Source organism: Hipposideros armiger, unplaced genomic scaffold (assembly GCF_001890085.2).
Source record: "Hipposideros armiger isolate ML-2016 unplaced genomic scaffold, ASM189008v1 scaffold_499, whole genome shotgun sequence".
In the NCBI taxonomy this organism is placed as follows: domain Eukaryota; kingdom Metazoa; phylum Chordata; class Mammalia; order Chiroptera; family Hipposideridae; genus Hipposideros; species Hipposideros armiger.
In genome coordinates, this window is record NW_017731849.1 from 857,777 (window position 1) to 873,436 (window position 15,660).

Consider the following 15,660-nt stretch of genomic DNA (forward strand, 5'->3'; position numbering starts at 1 on the left):
CAACATTGCTAGATACTGGGGCTACAATCTACAAGGATTCTATAGGTCCTGTTGTTCTGACTCAATCCCTATAACAGTCTTTCTTTACCTTTTTCTGGTCATTGCTCCTCCTAGGGAAACTTTTTAAATTTCTTTTTTCTAACCACATCTACCATTAAATGTTAATATCACAGATATACTGTGCATCTCTTTATGTACTATGTCTGTGCATTTTATGCATACATAAAATAAAATTTAAAAAATGATTTTTTTTTCCTTCTCCAACAATCAAATTTTACCCTCTTGAGAGTGATATTACCCCTGTGTGTGTGGGGGGGGGTGGGAATGCATTCTTTAGGGGAAAAACAGATAATCTGCAAATAAAAAAAAAACTATGATAAATAAAATGAAGGAAATTAAAGAGACTAAAAATTGGGGTATGGTTACTTTGGATAGAGATCTCCAGTTGGTTGCACCGACTGAAAGAGAAAAAGGAAATAGTTCTTCTGCAACCTCTCCTTATCTCTATTTCTTCTCTACTTCAGTTGGACTGGAAATACAGGACTGTGTCATCACCCTGAACAACTACATTTCTGTAGGCAAGTACCAGGTAAGGGTGCCCATAACTTCCTGGTCCCACCTTCCCTGGAACCCAACTGCTTAAGTTTCCCATCTGAAACGTTAAATGGAAAGAAAGACTGAATATAATCCACGAAGTAAAAATAATTTCTTTCTTCCTGTTTTTCAAACAAACTCTGGTTTAATTGTGCTGCTTCCCTTAAACAAGCTCTGCAAGGAATCCAATCTGATTGGTCATGTATTTCTGTGCAACTCTGAATGGGCCATTGTTCCTCAGTGTGGGTGTGAGACTATCAAGGATAAATTTAACTTGCCATAGCGATGGTGGAACAAAGCACATTATTTGCATAATGCTCTCTTCAAACCGTGTGTTCCAGCAAAATAATGAAGGCAGGATAGCTGAATGCTGAAAAGCAAAATAATGTTCTGAATAAATGCCCTGGTACAGTTTTTAGAGTCCAGACCACTGGCAGATAATTTAACCACTCTAAGACTCAGTTTACCCTATGTTCATTGCTGTATTATTCACTGTAGCCAAGACATGGAAACAACCTAAGTGTTTTTCGATGGATGACTGGATAAATATGCGGTACGTATATACAATGGAATATTACTCAGCCATAAGAAAAGATGAAATACTGCCATTTGCAACAACACGGAGGGATTTTGAGAGTATCATGCTAAGCAAAATAAGTCAGACAGAAAAGGACAATAACCATATGATTTCACTCATATGTGGGTTATAAAACAGAAAGAAACAAACTCATAGACACAGATAACAGTATGGCAGTTACCAGAAGGGGAGAAGGTTGGGGACAAGACGAAGAGGGTAAAGGGGGTCAAAAACATGGTGATGGGAGCAGGCTAGAATTTGAGTGGTGAGCACACAATACAGATGATGTATTATAGAACTGTATACTTGAAACTTATATAATGTTGTTAACAAATGTCACCCTCAAAAATTTAATTTTAAAAAAGGACTCAGTTTATCTATATGTAAAATGGGGATAATGACACTATGCTATTGGGTTGTTAGAAGGAATAATGAAAGTAATACATGTGAAATTATTTTGTATAATACTTACAACATAGAAGGCCCTCTATAAATAGTTGTTCTTATAACGGTTTCTGTAAGCCAACCATGTTTTATTTTGGTAATCCTTCATACTTTTGTTATTTTTGAGAGTAAAAGGTTAAAATTTTAGTTAAAATCAAAGCAGAATCTCTAGTAGTTCATCAGAGTAGCATTTGCTTAATATGCCTCTTAGCTACACTTGCCCTTCAGTGAATTTGTTGATATTCTTCTAAATCATTGTTACTTTATTTTCTTCCTTTGGCTGTTAAGTTACATTTTATAAATGTAATTTTTAAAAATGCTTTTTTATTGGGGAACAGCCATGGTCATTGGTTACATATTGCTTTCATGCTACAATGGCATATTTGACTCTTTTAAAGGAGGGTGAAGCTCACAGTGGCCCATGCAGGAATCAAACCGGCAACCTTGGTGTTAGCAGCACCATGCTCTACCCAACTGAGCTAACCCTTCACCCCTATAAATGTAATTTTTTACTACCCTCTATCTAGTACTGTGAGATAGTGAATTAATTAATAGTAGGAGGTCTGCTAACTTCAGTCTTTACAGAGACGTACTCAATTGGAGTCCTAGAAAGTTCAAAAGCAAACTCTCTGTCTTCTCAGTTCCTCCCTGAACCTGTATCTTCTCTGAGATGACTACCCAGTTATTAGCATGACCATCCTGGTTATTATCTATTCTAATCCTCAGGAACATCTCTTCTCATGCACAGTCCAATTTCTCACCATATCTATGCACTATTTCTGTTCTGTGTTCCTGCCTCAGAATTCCTTTCCCAAAACCTATCCAAGTATATTTCCTCAAGAGAGGTGCTGTTCCCACATGCCAGACATATGCTCAAGCACAATGGAAGGGACATTCATCATGTTTGGGGCCACCCAGCATGTTTAAACACCCTTTTGATGTTTGGGGAATTTCCCACAGCTCTCTTATCCTGTTTAGTTAAGATTCAGGGATTCGTGGAGGGGCAGATCCTGGTTTTGTGGGGCTTGAAGCTAATACAATTTTTTTTTTTTTTGCGGGGGGAAGGACGTCTTTAAGAAACAAGCAACAAAAATTATGAATTTAAAATTAGATTAAAAATTAAGTACTTATTTAGAGTGAGAAAAAAATCAAAACAAATTACAAATTTTAAAAAGTCAACCAGTAGGGCTGGCAGAGTGGCTCAGTTGGTTAAGAGCTCGCTCAAGAGTTTGAGCTCTGAGCAACAGCGGTTCAATTCCCAGCCCGAGCTGAGCTGCCACTGAGCTGCCAACAGTGTGGCTCAGCTAAAAAAAAAAAAAAAAAAGTCGACTAGTACAACTGTCATAAATCCAGGAAAGAAAATGTGATTTTAAAATTAATTAATTGCATAATGCACCTCTTTCATATTTGTTCTTTATTGTTTTAGCTGTACACTCTGACTGCCTCGTCACATGACAAAAATTTTGTAATCTTTTTTAAAAAAATAGAAAGATACTTTCATCTTTCCTTTATCAAGGTTGTCAAATTTTATTGCATTATTGATAGCTTAGAAAAGTTTCTTTAAGCTTTTCATCATAAGTAAATTTAGTCAGTGTGACAGGGGAAGGCAGAGTTGCAGTGACAGTATCTTTCTTTTGCAAATTTTCCAAAACCTGTGACATTTCTAGGCCTCTCCCAGGGCTGTGGAAGGGGTCTGTGCAATTGAGAGGTCCTGAAGCTCAACCTTCTTTAGCTCCATGGTACATCCATCTCTGCATGGACCTATGCTTCACCAATGAGACAGAATCATAAAGATTTCACACCAGAAATGAACAACTGTAGAAAGCAGGAGCCCTGACAGAACCTCAAGCAGGTGTTGGTACCCTAAGGTGTGTTAGGAAAAGTATAGGCTTCAATATCAAACACAATCAGGAGTTCTAGTCATAGCCCTGTAGCTGACGAATGAAGAATCTTTCCACACAGAGCCGCTGGGAATTTGGTGATACAATCCTTACAGCGTATGGTTATTCTGAGAATTAAGCAAGGTCCTAGAAGGCAGCTAATACAATTCCTGGCACAAAAGATATGCTAACTGAATGCTAGTGATTTTTCTCACCCTTAGTCTACTTTTTCAAGTCTTAGAATCTCTAATTCTATGCACTGTTTCTCACACAACTCACTTTTCTGGTCTGCTCATCCACTCCATTTTATCAATATTGCTCTTAAAATTTTCAGTTAAGATACCTCAAGTGTGACCTGAAGCAGTTCACAAAAGAGTGGGGATATTATTTGTCATGATCTTGAACCTATGCTTCTACTTGTACAGTACAAGACAGCCATATCAGTTTGACTAATTTTAAGCTTGTGATTAACTAAAATCTTCAGACTTTTTTTTTTTTTAATTAGGGAACAGTATGTTTTTCCAGGACTCATCAGCTCCAAGTCAAGTATTGTTTCAAGCTAGTTGTGGCGGGCACATCTCAGTAGCCCATGTGGGGATCGAACTGGCAACCTTCCTGTTATGAGCACTGTGCTCTAACTGAGCTAACCAGCAGCCCCTAAAATCTTCAACTTTTTAGAGCAACCTACCTGCAGGTCACATGTCCATTTCATACTTGAAGTTAAATGCAAATGCTTACACTTATCTCTGTTATGTTTCAACTAATGTATTTAAGCCCAGAATTTTACTGTGCCCAAAGTACTTTCATCTTTGGTTTTAATAATTTTTAAAGAGGTGTGGGGGGAGGAGGATGGGAGGGGCACTAAGCAATAACTTCAGAACATTCTCCTTACTCTTATTTAATTGCAAAATAAACACCTCCCACAGTGTTCTGTAATGCAGGCCAACACTTGTGTCTATGTGGGGGAGAGAAAGTGACTTTTACACTTTGCCTGTACTAATCATAGCCACATAAGTAATTAAACTTCAACAAACTTAGTAATTGAATAATAGAAATATATTCTTTAGAGAGCACCTTAAGAAAAATGAAAAAAAAATCATGACATTCCTTTAATTTCTCAAATAAAAAAATTCTATTATGCTTTAAGTAAACACTGTATTGCTCCACCAACAGCACTGCTCCAAAACTTGGTTACCAACTAATATTCTTGCTCTGTTGCACAAATCTAAGAAATTTAAATTTCTTAGATTCTGTGTAGATAAAGTTATATTTTTCTTTGAGGACATGTAAAATAAACAAAGCAATCTAAACTTAAAACCTTTTCCTGAGGTTCACCTGAATAATTTCTCCACCGAGGAGGAGCAGTAATGTTTTTATTATTGGAAATTTATAGGAAATATTTTTGGGAGCCTTCCAATTTTCCTGTATCAGTGTAAATCCTACATACATCAAATGTAGTTTTAAAGAGAAGGATATTAAGAATAAAGAGAAACTTCTTTAACACAAAATTTCTATAAAAGTAAAATAACTTGAGTAGAGTGAAGAAAAAAATTCTGATAAGAAATATATTTTTAAACCTCTGCCCACACTTAAGGGAAAGGAAATTAGACTAAAGTTTAACCCAATAATAACATTATAAGAAATTTGTGAGATTCATGTAATCTGGAGCCAATTTTTCTTTAACATTAAGGCCTACCTGGGACATTGAATATATAGCTTAAAATAGATATATATGAATTCTAACCTGAGGCTCAAACAAAACAAATGACCCATCAAATCAGTCTTCGGATTTCAGTGCCAATAAAATTAGAAGATTGGTAAGGTGGAAGGTAGGGTTAGGGAGCAGAATAATTTTTCTACTATTTATATAAAATACAGAAAATCATATTTTCCCATCTATAGTTAGGGATCAGTTACTTAATATAAATAGGGGAAGATACCTAAGATAACCAAGACTAAAAAATAATGCCACAATTTTTGTTGGTTTGTTTGAATGTTTTTAGATTTATTATATATTCCCTAGTTACAGAAATCAAACTGCGTAAAATGTAATCAAGTTTTTTCCTCTATCAGTCAAGATTGTCATTATCATTATTTTATACTGTATCATAAATAGAGTCTATAGGGGCCATCAGGCTGAAAGTGAATTTATGTTTTAAGGTATCTTTTCTTTCATAAATTCTTCATATTTGCTGTTTTATGTAAAGATACATAGTTTTAGGGTCTACTGGGAAAGGTGTTTATGAGGTTGAACCATGAAATTGCCAGTATTTAACCATTTTTAACCTATTAACCATAAATTTCTCCTGGCTTAACTTAAAAATTAAAGATTGAGTAAAGGCAGGGCCGGCCGAGTGGCTCAGTTGGTTAAGAGCTTGCTCAAGGGTTTGAGCTCTGAGCAACAGTGGTTCGATTCCCAGCCTGAGCTGAGCAGCCGCTGAGCTGCCAACAGGTAGCAGGATGGCTCAGCTTAAAAAAAAAAAAAAAGATTGAGTCAAAGGTTGCTGAGCTTTCCTGTCAACTGTTTGACATTTACAGAACTCTGACCATATTCAATTTGATGAAATATAAGATATGCTGAGCCATCTCCCCCCTCCCCACATATAGCCACTGGAGCTCATGGTCTTGTTTTCCACTGCCACTATCGAGATAATACAGCCATAGACTGTGTAGATGTCTGACCAATGCGCTATACACCTGAAGAGCTGAAGTAGAATAATATTGAATGTCAACTATAACTAAATATATGGGTATATATAGTCATAGGATGTGGAGTACAACATAGGGAAGGTAGTCAATGGTATTGTAATAGCTATACAATAGCTTGGGGGGTGCGTTATCACTTTATAAGAGGTTTAAATGTCTAACAATAACATTGCTTTGTACAGTTGAAACTAATAAAAAAAGTAAATTTAAAAAAAGAGAGACAATACAGCCATACATCTCAGAGAACGTCATCCTGCCCAGCTGGCTTCTCTGGCAATATAAGTTTCTGATCCCCTACTTCTGGTCTACTGTCATCAATGCTCCACTTATTGCTTTGTATTGAATTAACTCTTAGTACATTATGAGGAAAAATACTTGGGATTTTGAGTTATTGAGTTTCAGAGCTAGAATATATGTTACCAATCACGTAGCCCAACCCTCTGATAGTGAACACTGCTAGCTGCTGACTCCCTCTGTCAGCCCCATTTACACTCCATCTTACATGCTCTCCAATGCTGCCAATGAGTTCCGACAATGGCCTTAGCAGTGGGGATGATCTCATTGGTTCGGAATCTCAGCCTAAGCCAATCGAACCAGCCAGGTCCCTGACATACATTAGGATGGGTGTTATGAGCTGAATTGTGTCCCCCTACAATTCCTATGTTGAAGTCTTACTTTCTAATATCTCAGAATATGACCGTATGTGGACATAGGGTCTTTAAAGTGGTAGTTAAGTTAAAATCAGGGCCTTATTCCAATACGACTGGTGTCTTTATAAGAGAACATTTGGACACAGACATGTCCAGAGAAAAAAAAACAATATGAAGACACAGGGAGAAGACAACCATCTGCAAGATAAGGACAGAGGCTTCCAAATAAATCAGCCCTGCTGACACCTTGATCTCCGACTTTGAGCCTCCAGAACTGTGAGAAAGTAAATTTCTGGTGTTTAAGCCCATCTGTGGGATTTTGTTATAGCAGCCCTAGCAAGCTAATGCAATGGGATTGGGCATCGGAATGGGACCAAATTGAGCCAATAAGGAGGGATTTTTTTGGGAAACCTCTAGGAAAGGAATATTCCTTTTTTAAAGAGAGTAAAAGAAGAGGCACTGTTTTCTTCTCAACGTTGTGAGATAAGGATGTGAAGCTTTGTCAGTTCTGCAGCCGTTTTGTCATCAAGAGGGATGCTACCTTGAGAATGAGCCAGGATTCAGAGATGAGTATAGCTGGGAGCTGGAGTTTCTTACTTAAACTAACCACAAAGCCTGCTCCATGTCTGGACTTCCAGTTATGTGAGCCAAAAGATCTGAGCTGTTCAAGCCAGCTACAATTAAGTTTTCTGTGACTCATCGGCTCCATTGTATTTGATACGTTACCCACCCCTTCATTTTACAGAGAGAGGCTGAGTCCTCTTCCAATTTAAGTGACTTGTCTCATGTATCAGGACAGATTATATAACTCAAAACAATTTCCTTTCCTTACCACAGCCAGCATAAATATTAAGAGAACATGTATAATTGATAAGAACATTAAGAAGCATACAGGTAAACAGTTTCGTGAACAGGATGAAGAAAATACTCACTCTACATGACCAGTCCAGGAAGGCAAAAGAGAGAATTGAAAATACTGGAAAATGAGAACAAGGATCTGAAAGCCAGCTTTTTGTGTCAGTCAGTCAAGTCTTAGACCTTTCCCTCTAGTCTCGTCTTTAGCCAGACTCTGCCCTACCAACTATTTATCCCTTCCTTTCTTTCACTGCCCTCCTGCTCACGGGTCTCAAGATTCCTGTGCTGCTCCAAACATTTTTCCACTTCAGTGGTCCACCTGTACCTTTACTCAGTTTTGAATACGTGCCTGAACTCCTGTATTTACACTCTCTCCCATTATCTGTAAAGTATAATTACATTTTCAAAGTAGCTTCCATACTTTGTAAGTGGTTAAGACATATGTTTTATGATAAGGTAAGCCATGTTGATCTTCTATAAAAATAACAACAAAATAAAAAAAAAACACACATATTAACCATTTGGAGAAGTGGAAATTTTGCCATATTTGGCCACTTTACACTTTTTTTTTTTTAAAGATTTTATTGGGGAATTGGGGAAGGGGAACAGACCAGTTGCTGTCCTTTTGTTCTTCAGTCTAGTTGTGGAGGACATCGCTTCACTGGCCCAAGTTGGTATTATCATTACGCTATTCCGGGTGAGGCAGCCGATTGCAGGCCATTGGACGACCGCTCACAGCGGCTCACAAAAGATCACAAAAACTCACACCAGGGGCCGGCCAGCCCCACTGCAGCCTACACCGACCCGGCGACTCACGGCAGCCCAGCTCCAGGTGGAGCTGTTGTTCACCATCTTAGCTGTGGAGGGCAGTGTCACTGGCCCTCATATAAGGGATCCAAACCGGGGCCCTCTGGCATCCCAAACCACCTCTTAACCAACGTGCCACTTGGCCAGTCCCACTTTACACTTCTTGACAGCTTCAAACCACTCTGTCTCACTGACATTAACATTTTTGTTCCAGAAAATGGAAAATGTTACCCTGAAATATTCTCATTTTATACATTCTCGTACATGCTTTTGTGAATGAATTCTTCCCTTTTAATCTTGGCAAAATAAATTATGAATAGGGGTTATCAATCAAATTTGAATTTTATTTTTAAAAAACATGCTATAGCTATATTGAGAGTAGGAAGATCACCTCAGGGCTTAAAACTGTGACTGACATACACTACATGATAAGTAAATATTCATTGAATAAATCTTTGAATGAATCATTTCTTTTTGTTTCTTCTTTGTTTTTTTTTTATTGTTTGTTTTTGTTTTTACCCCCTTTACCCAAATGAATGATTTTTAACATAACTTTGTGATATATTTGTGGTGTGCTATCGAGTTAGTAGGGTTATTATGTGATGTGATTATTTGAACTTGCTATTTAGTGACAGATATCACAGAAAGCCTTGGCTGGTTGGAATACCATTATACAAGGAGCTATAGAAGTTACCCTTTTCTCCTGGGAGTGGGAGGAGTAATTAGTGTTACAGTTCATCTAAATTGCTACATTGTCCTCTTTCATAGGGACACATTACTTTCTTGTTACTGTATGCTGTGGCCCAAATCAATAAAACCAATCTAGGTTTTTATAGTTAGCATGGATAGACTGTCATACCTTTGTCTTCTGAATGTTTACTGTGGAGCCACACTTGAGTATTTTAGCAAAACAGAAGTTGAAAAACCTGTACAGTTCTATAATAAAAAAATATAAGAAATTTTGTTTGTTTTTTAATAAATTAGGCTTAAAATCCTGCTGCTGTTTTTGTTTTTTTAGCTTATATTCTTCTCATGGTTAATTCCTTTTTGTTATTGTTCTTGTTTCAATGTTTTCAAACTTTTAATTTTGTGGGATTTAAGTGGTTTCTAACCTTGGAGTACAATTGGCATTATGTCTAAATGCATGGCCATCCCTTGAAATGGGAAAATTATAATTTTATAAGTGTCCATCTGCTTGACCAATACTTTTCTAGAAACTGTAGTCTACAAATTGGGTATGAATAGTCTAGAAACTTATGGTCTAGAATTTCTGAATTCTTGATATAAAATCCTAAATATCCAGAACACCAACCTTTGAGGTAAGCCACGAGTAGTCACTGATCTACAGGTTGATTTTGTATTATAATATACGCTATGTCTTCTTTCTTCATGCCAGAAACAAAATTATTCCTTAAAAGATGATAAGTACTTAACCAAAGAAATGAAAAAGAAAATGCAACCTAAGTTTCATTCAACAACGTCCATGTCCATATTTCACTGCCCCTAGCTCAGCCTGCTTTCCCTAATTTTTATATATCCAGGACCACTTTTGCACAGAGATTTGAAGACAAGACTGATTTTTTTTAAATGTGCCCTGTTTTTAAAGTGCAGCTAGCAAGTATTAAAAAATGTGCCACTTGGCAGCCAATCAGCTCTAATTCTTTTCCTTCATGTTCAGTGTTCACATAACAAGGTGAATTTAATCTCCTAGCCAAGTTTTACTGACTGCAACTCTGGGTTTGTAGGGGGTGGGGGGAGGGGTTGGGGTGGTAATGGTAGCTCTTTCTGATCTTTGCTGTTGTAAGAACTATAGTGATTGAATCATTTCCTTATTAAATTACACAGTAAACAAGTTATCTTCAGGTTTGGGCTATCAAGGAGACTTTGACAAATTACTATGTATTTCCATTTGTTTTCCCAGGACAGTGGTTTTCTGCTCAAACCAATCACTGAGCACATTTCCAATCGCTGAGTTCAAAAAAGTTAAAGGAAAATATAGCAGTGTCAAGGACATTTTGGCACACAACAGGAAGCCATTAGAAGTCCCTGAAAGTGCATGTTAATTTTCCTATAGATTCTAGGAACTAGCACTTGAAAAGAAATTTCCATCCAGGAGCATTCAAAACAAACAAAACGATGCTTGATTTGTGGACTCTGCCATCTGCAGATTTAGGACTCAGTAAAGGTGCCAGAAGAAACTGGCCAGGTCTTATGATTCACAGACACATGATGCTTCTGCTTGTGTCTGGTGGATACAGACCTAACCTGTTCACCAGCTTTGTTCTGAGATTTCTTATATATCACCTGCTAGTTGGTAGAAAATGATCCCATTTGCAATTTTTTCAATAAATGTCTATAGTTTCAAAGTAACTTTGGAAAAAAGAACGAGAACAAAACCTGCAAATCAAATAAGTTGTGTGACAGCAGCCTCAGTGTGAAGGATTTGCTTTTAGCGGTGATCTAGGTCAGCGTTCTTACTATCTTCATGCTGCAAAAGCACCTGGAATGTTCCTACGACATAGTGGTGCTGATCTCCATCCCTAGAGATTCTGAATCATGGACACGACAATCCCATTTCTAGAAAGGAAGCAGAAGGGATTTTACTTTTCATTTTGTAACTTTTATATATTGCTTGCATTTCTCTGTTTTATATAGATATTTATATTAAAAAAAAATAATTTGAAGAGCACCTGTCCTCAATGTGGTCTTTCCTAGCCAAACCCCACTTGCTAATGATTATATAGTTCTTCAAAATACTCAAAATATTTACCCAACATCAAAACAGGCATCTATTTATAGTTTTTGATGTATCAGACCAGTATTCTAAAATATTATGAGGAAAAATGTTTTTTGTTTCTTTGTTTATAGGAAGCATTTTTTTTAACTTTATTGTGGAGCATTGTGTTTTTCCCAAGACCCATCAGCTCCAAGTCAGTTGTTATCTTTCAATCTTAGTTGTGGAGGACGCAGCTCAGCCCCAAGTCCAATCACCGTTTTCAGTCTAGTTGTGGGGGGGTGCAGCCCACCATCCCATCAGGGAGTCGAACCAGCAGCCTTGTTGTTAAGAGCACACACTCTAATCAACTGAGCCATCTGGCCGCCGACTGGCAGCTCAGCAGCAGCTCAGCTCAAGTCATTGTCTTCAATCTAGTTGCAGAGGGCGCAGCTCACTGGCCCATGTGGGAATTGAACTGGCAACCCTGTTGCTCAGAGCTCGTGGTCTAACCAACTGAGCCACCTGGCTGCCCAGAAAAATGGTTTTGAAAGTCTGGTTCTGCTGATGTATAAATTTAGGCAATTTCTATAACTCTTCTGAGCTTCAACTTCATCAGCTGTGAAATGGGTACTTTAATCCTGTACTACTTCTCGAGGTTGAGTGAATATTAAATGATATGATCTGTGTAAATCAGTTTTATGTAGCAGGGTTCAATTATGGTTTGTAGCTATTATCTACCCTAACCCCCATCCCCACCCCAATAACAAGAGGTAGTTTACAGTCTATTGAATTCATTTATTCACATCATCCTTTCATGCAAATATATAGCTCTTTTATTTACAAATGTAGAGACTATAAGAACACTTCCTGAACCGAGTACCCCATCCTGAGGGCAAATAGGAGTTATTCTACAGGATTTTTTCTTGTTAGCAAATGCTTTGAGTCTTTTCTGCTAGCCTTCCCTCAGCACCTGCCATTTCTATACCCATCTTTCTTCCTTGGTGTTTGTTTATGTATAACCACAGCTTTTACAGCTTCACTAAACTCAAATAATGTTTCAGTGGGTGGTGTGTTTTTAGATAGGAGACAGATGGATTTGGGGTAACAATGAGTCTTTGTTTTTCATTGTTGATGGTGGCGTTTCATGCCTGCCAGGTAGATACACAGTCCAGGGAGTGAAATGAAACAAGGAAACAGATACAGTATGTGGCCTGTGTCTGAGGCTTTTCTAGTTTTCCCACATACTCGACTACATTGAACGAGGTTAATATTGTTATTTAGCATTCTCCTGCCAGCTCTGGAGAGGGTCTTGAAATCCCTTGTGGATGGACCAGCCTCATTAGCATCACCTTAACACTTAGAAATCTGGAATCTCAGCGGCCTCCTCCCCAACTGCTGACTCAGAATCTGCATTTTAATAACATCCCCACGCAGCTTGGGTGTCCAGTACAGTTTGAGAAGCTCTGAGACAGGGAACATTTAAGTCTTTAACCCATCAGTTCACTAGGATTACTGATTGTCTCGAGATATCTTTTAATTTAATTGAGACTATATTCAAGGCTCCAACATTCAGAAAACGTTTACAGCATCTTGTTGGTGGTGTGCAGTGTTACCTTTTAGTGACTTTGGAAGCACTAGGTTTACTGGAATGAGAGTAGATAAAGGTATTATTTTTCTCTTCTACTTGTTCCCAGACATTTATGGTTTTTTCTCTCAAGCTCGGCGTTTGCTCAGGGATCCCACGTGGGTTCAGCCTGCCTAAAGACAGGTGTTATTTCTGTTCCGGGCTGATGAACCACAGCCACGGCCTGAACTTCGTCCACAGGGCTTGCAGGGTGTTCAGACTCTGTAAATCAAAGTGTCCTAACAGCTTTAAAAAGAAGCACAATCCTCACAAGGGTAGGTGGACCAAAGCCTTCCATAAAACAGCTGATACAGAGTTCACAGGGGATAATTTGTTTGAATTTGAAAAATATAGAAATATTTTCTATATTCACCATAATGTAGAAACAAATGCCAGTGAGAGTTGTGGAGTAAAACTTGATGCAATGAAGAGAGTCGAAGAGATCGAACAGAAACGCCAAGCAAAATTTATAATGAACAGGTTGAAGAAAAATAAAAAACTACAGAAAGCTCAGGGCATCGAAGCTGTCAGGCAAAGCATGTCATCCGGGCCCCTTTTGCATGCAAAGAAAAGCAGCTGGAAAACAAAATGGTACAGGAACTACAAAAGGATGTGGACATGGAAGATTTCCCAAAAATCTTACTGTCTATAACCATTACTCTAAGTGCATTTGAAAATCTCCTTTAGAGACTTAGAACCTCTAACTTATTGATTTATTTTTCACATAAGGTGCCTCAAATGAGAAAGTGATTAAAAATACATCTTTTCTATGGTGCTATCTGCAAAACATCAGCTATGGGTACTAGTTTGCATCTCAATGTTAAACTTTCACTGATAGATGTACTTATGTAAATTATGAAAACTCTGTAAATACAGAAGTGAATTATGGACATAAAATAGTCACACCACTTGGATAATGGCACTAGGCAGCATTTATGTAATAATTAGTGACAAAAATGTATGGCTAGTGATACATAAAATTTTCTTTGCAGTAGAAGAAAAGACATTTATGTTTTATTACTTTTTGAAGCTTTCAATTCTGTGCAAAAGTATGAAATGTTCCCCAGCCAGTAATACAGGTTATTAAAGGCGGCTGTGGAATCTGCTTTTGCTCCTATTTTTTAAAACCTTTATAGGATTGTGGTTAATGGAACTTGTTCATTATTCTGTTACTTGGTTTATCAGTTAGCTGATACCTTCTACCCACTATGAAGATTTTCCTCAATATACAGCTTTACATCATTTTGTTCTTCATATATTGTTATATCTACACTCATAATGGATTGTTAGTTAATAACTAAGAAACAAAAGCAATAACAATGACAAAGCACAAGATTATCATGCATTACTGTGGAAAGAGTTTGAGGTTCAAAAATATTGAATAGGCTGAGGTAAGTGGAATTTGCTAGAGTATCTCCAATCTTCTTTCAGATCCTCTTACTTTCCCAGATCCTTCCTGCTAGCTCCATTCTACTCCCTGTGAAAATCTGCTGCCAGGGAATTTGCTGATAAATTTACACCCAGATAAGAGTGAAGGATTGAGTGTTATTAAGTGTTGGCTCATTTTAATAAGAGAAAAAAAAATCTCAGATACTTTTGCAACGCAAAGTGTTGAGAATGAATTGCAGATGCATTTTGATAGGTTGGGAAAATTTGATGCTGCCTTAGAAATGTGTGGGTCCAGTGTAACTGCTGATGTTTCTAATATGTAGGAGGTGATTGAGCATATTGATGGTGGCAATGTCAGCATGGAAGAAGATAGTGTGGTGCAGATGTAAAGCTATAATGATGTAAAGCAAAATGATGTAAAGCTATATACTGGCCAAAATCTCTTTGTCCTTGACTCTATTAGAAATTTTTACATTAATGAATACCCACTTTTCAAATTTCCAGATTACATGAAATGGATAAGAAAGTGGGTAAGCTGAATGGCAGTAAATTACAATCCAAAAGAAAAAGGTCACAAAGGTTGAATTTAAATTTTAACAGGGACAAAATGAATCATACTGGAAACTCAAAATCCCACCATACCACATGAAAAGATGGGTGCCATGCAGGTACCTAAAATGCTCGTTGCTTCATTTATAGAAACAGAGGGTCTAGAACGGTAGGTGGTAGGTCTCTCTTTGCACTTGTCAGGACATCTGATGCATTTTAGAGGTTTGTTGAAAAACTTGGAATAGAGACTATCAACCAGGGGTGGAAAGATCTTCAGAACATACCAGCTGGAAAGGCTGAAGGAACTGGAGATGTTAAGATTGGAAAAGGGAAGACTCAGGAGTAAAAGATTTACCTTCACATTTGTAAAAGGGCCAATGAGAATGGAGGATAAGACTTATTCTATCAGGCCCTATGAGGGCAGAGTGCAACCCAACAATATAAAGAATCTCACACTCAGAGGTATCTGAAGAAAGTATCTTTGCCTCAAGAAGTAGCTAATTCCCAGTGGAAGGTGGAATTAAAGCATAGACTGAAGTCTGCTTGGCAATGATAGCTTCAAGTACCAGATAGGTGGTTGGATTAAATGCCTTTTATGGCCCTTTCCAGCAGTGAAACCCTGTACTTCCACATTCTGTTACAAAATTGCAGGGATTCTGCAGTGAAAATAATCAGAATAACCAGAAGCTGTAGGTTTCATAGTATCTCTAAATTTTAGGTACATTTCTTAATCACCTCCACAGTGCCCCGATGTTTCTTATCTGTTAAATCATCTTCTATTTCCAGAATATCTGAATTAAATGATAATTCTTTGCACTACGATATATTTTGGTGACAAACTCCTTTGCTTTTATTTTGCAGATGCAAAA

The 15,660-nt window shown here is 37.6% G+C and overlaps 1 pseudogene; it reads left to right on the top strand.

Moving 5' to 3' along the window:
• Positions 1-418: 418 nt before the first annotated feature.
• On the top strand, positions 419-13,540 carry LOC109396006 (probable ribosome biogenesis protein RLP24 pseudogene; annotated as a pseudogene).
• Positions 13,541-15,660: the final 2,120 nt, after the last annotated feature.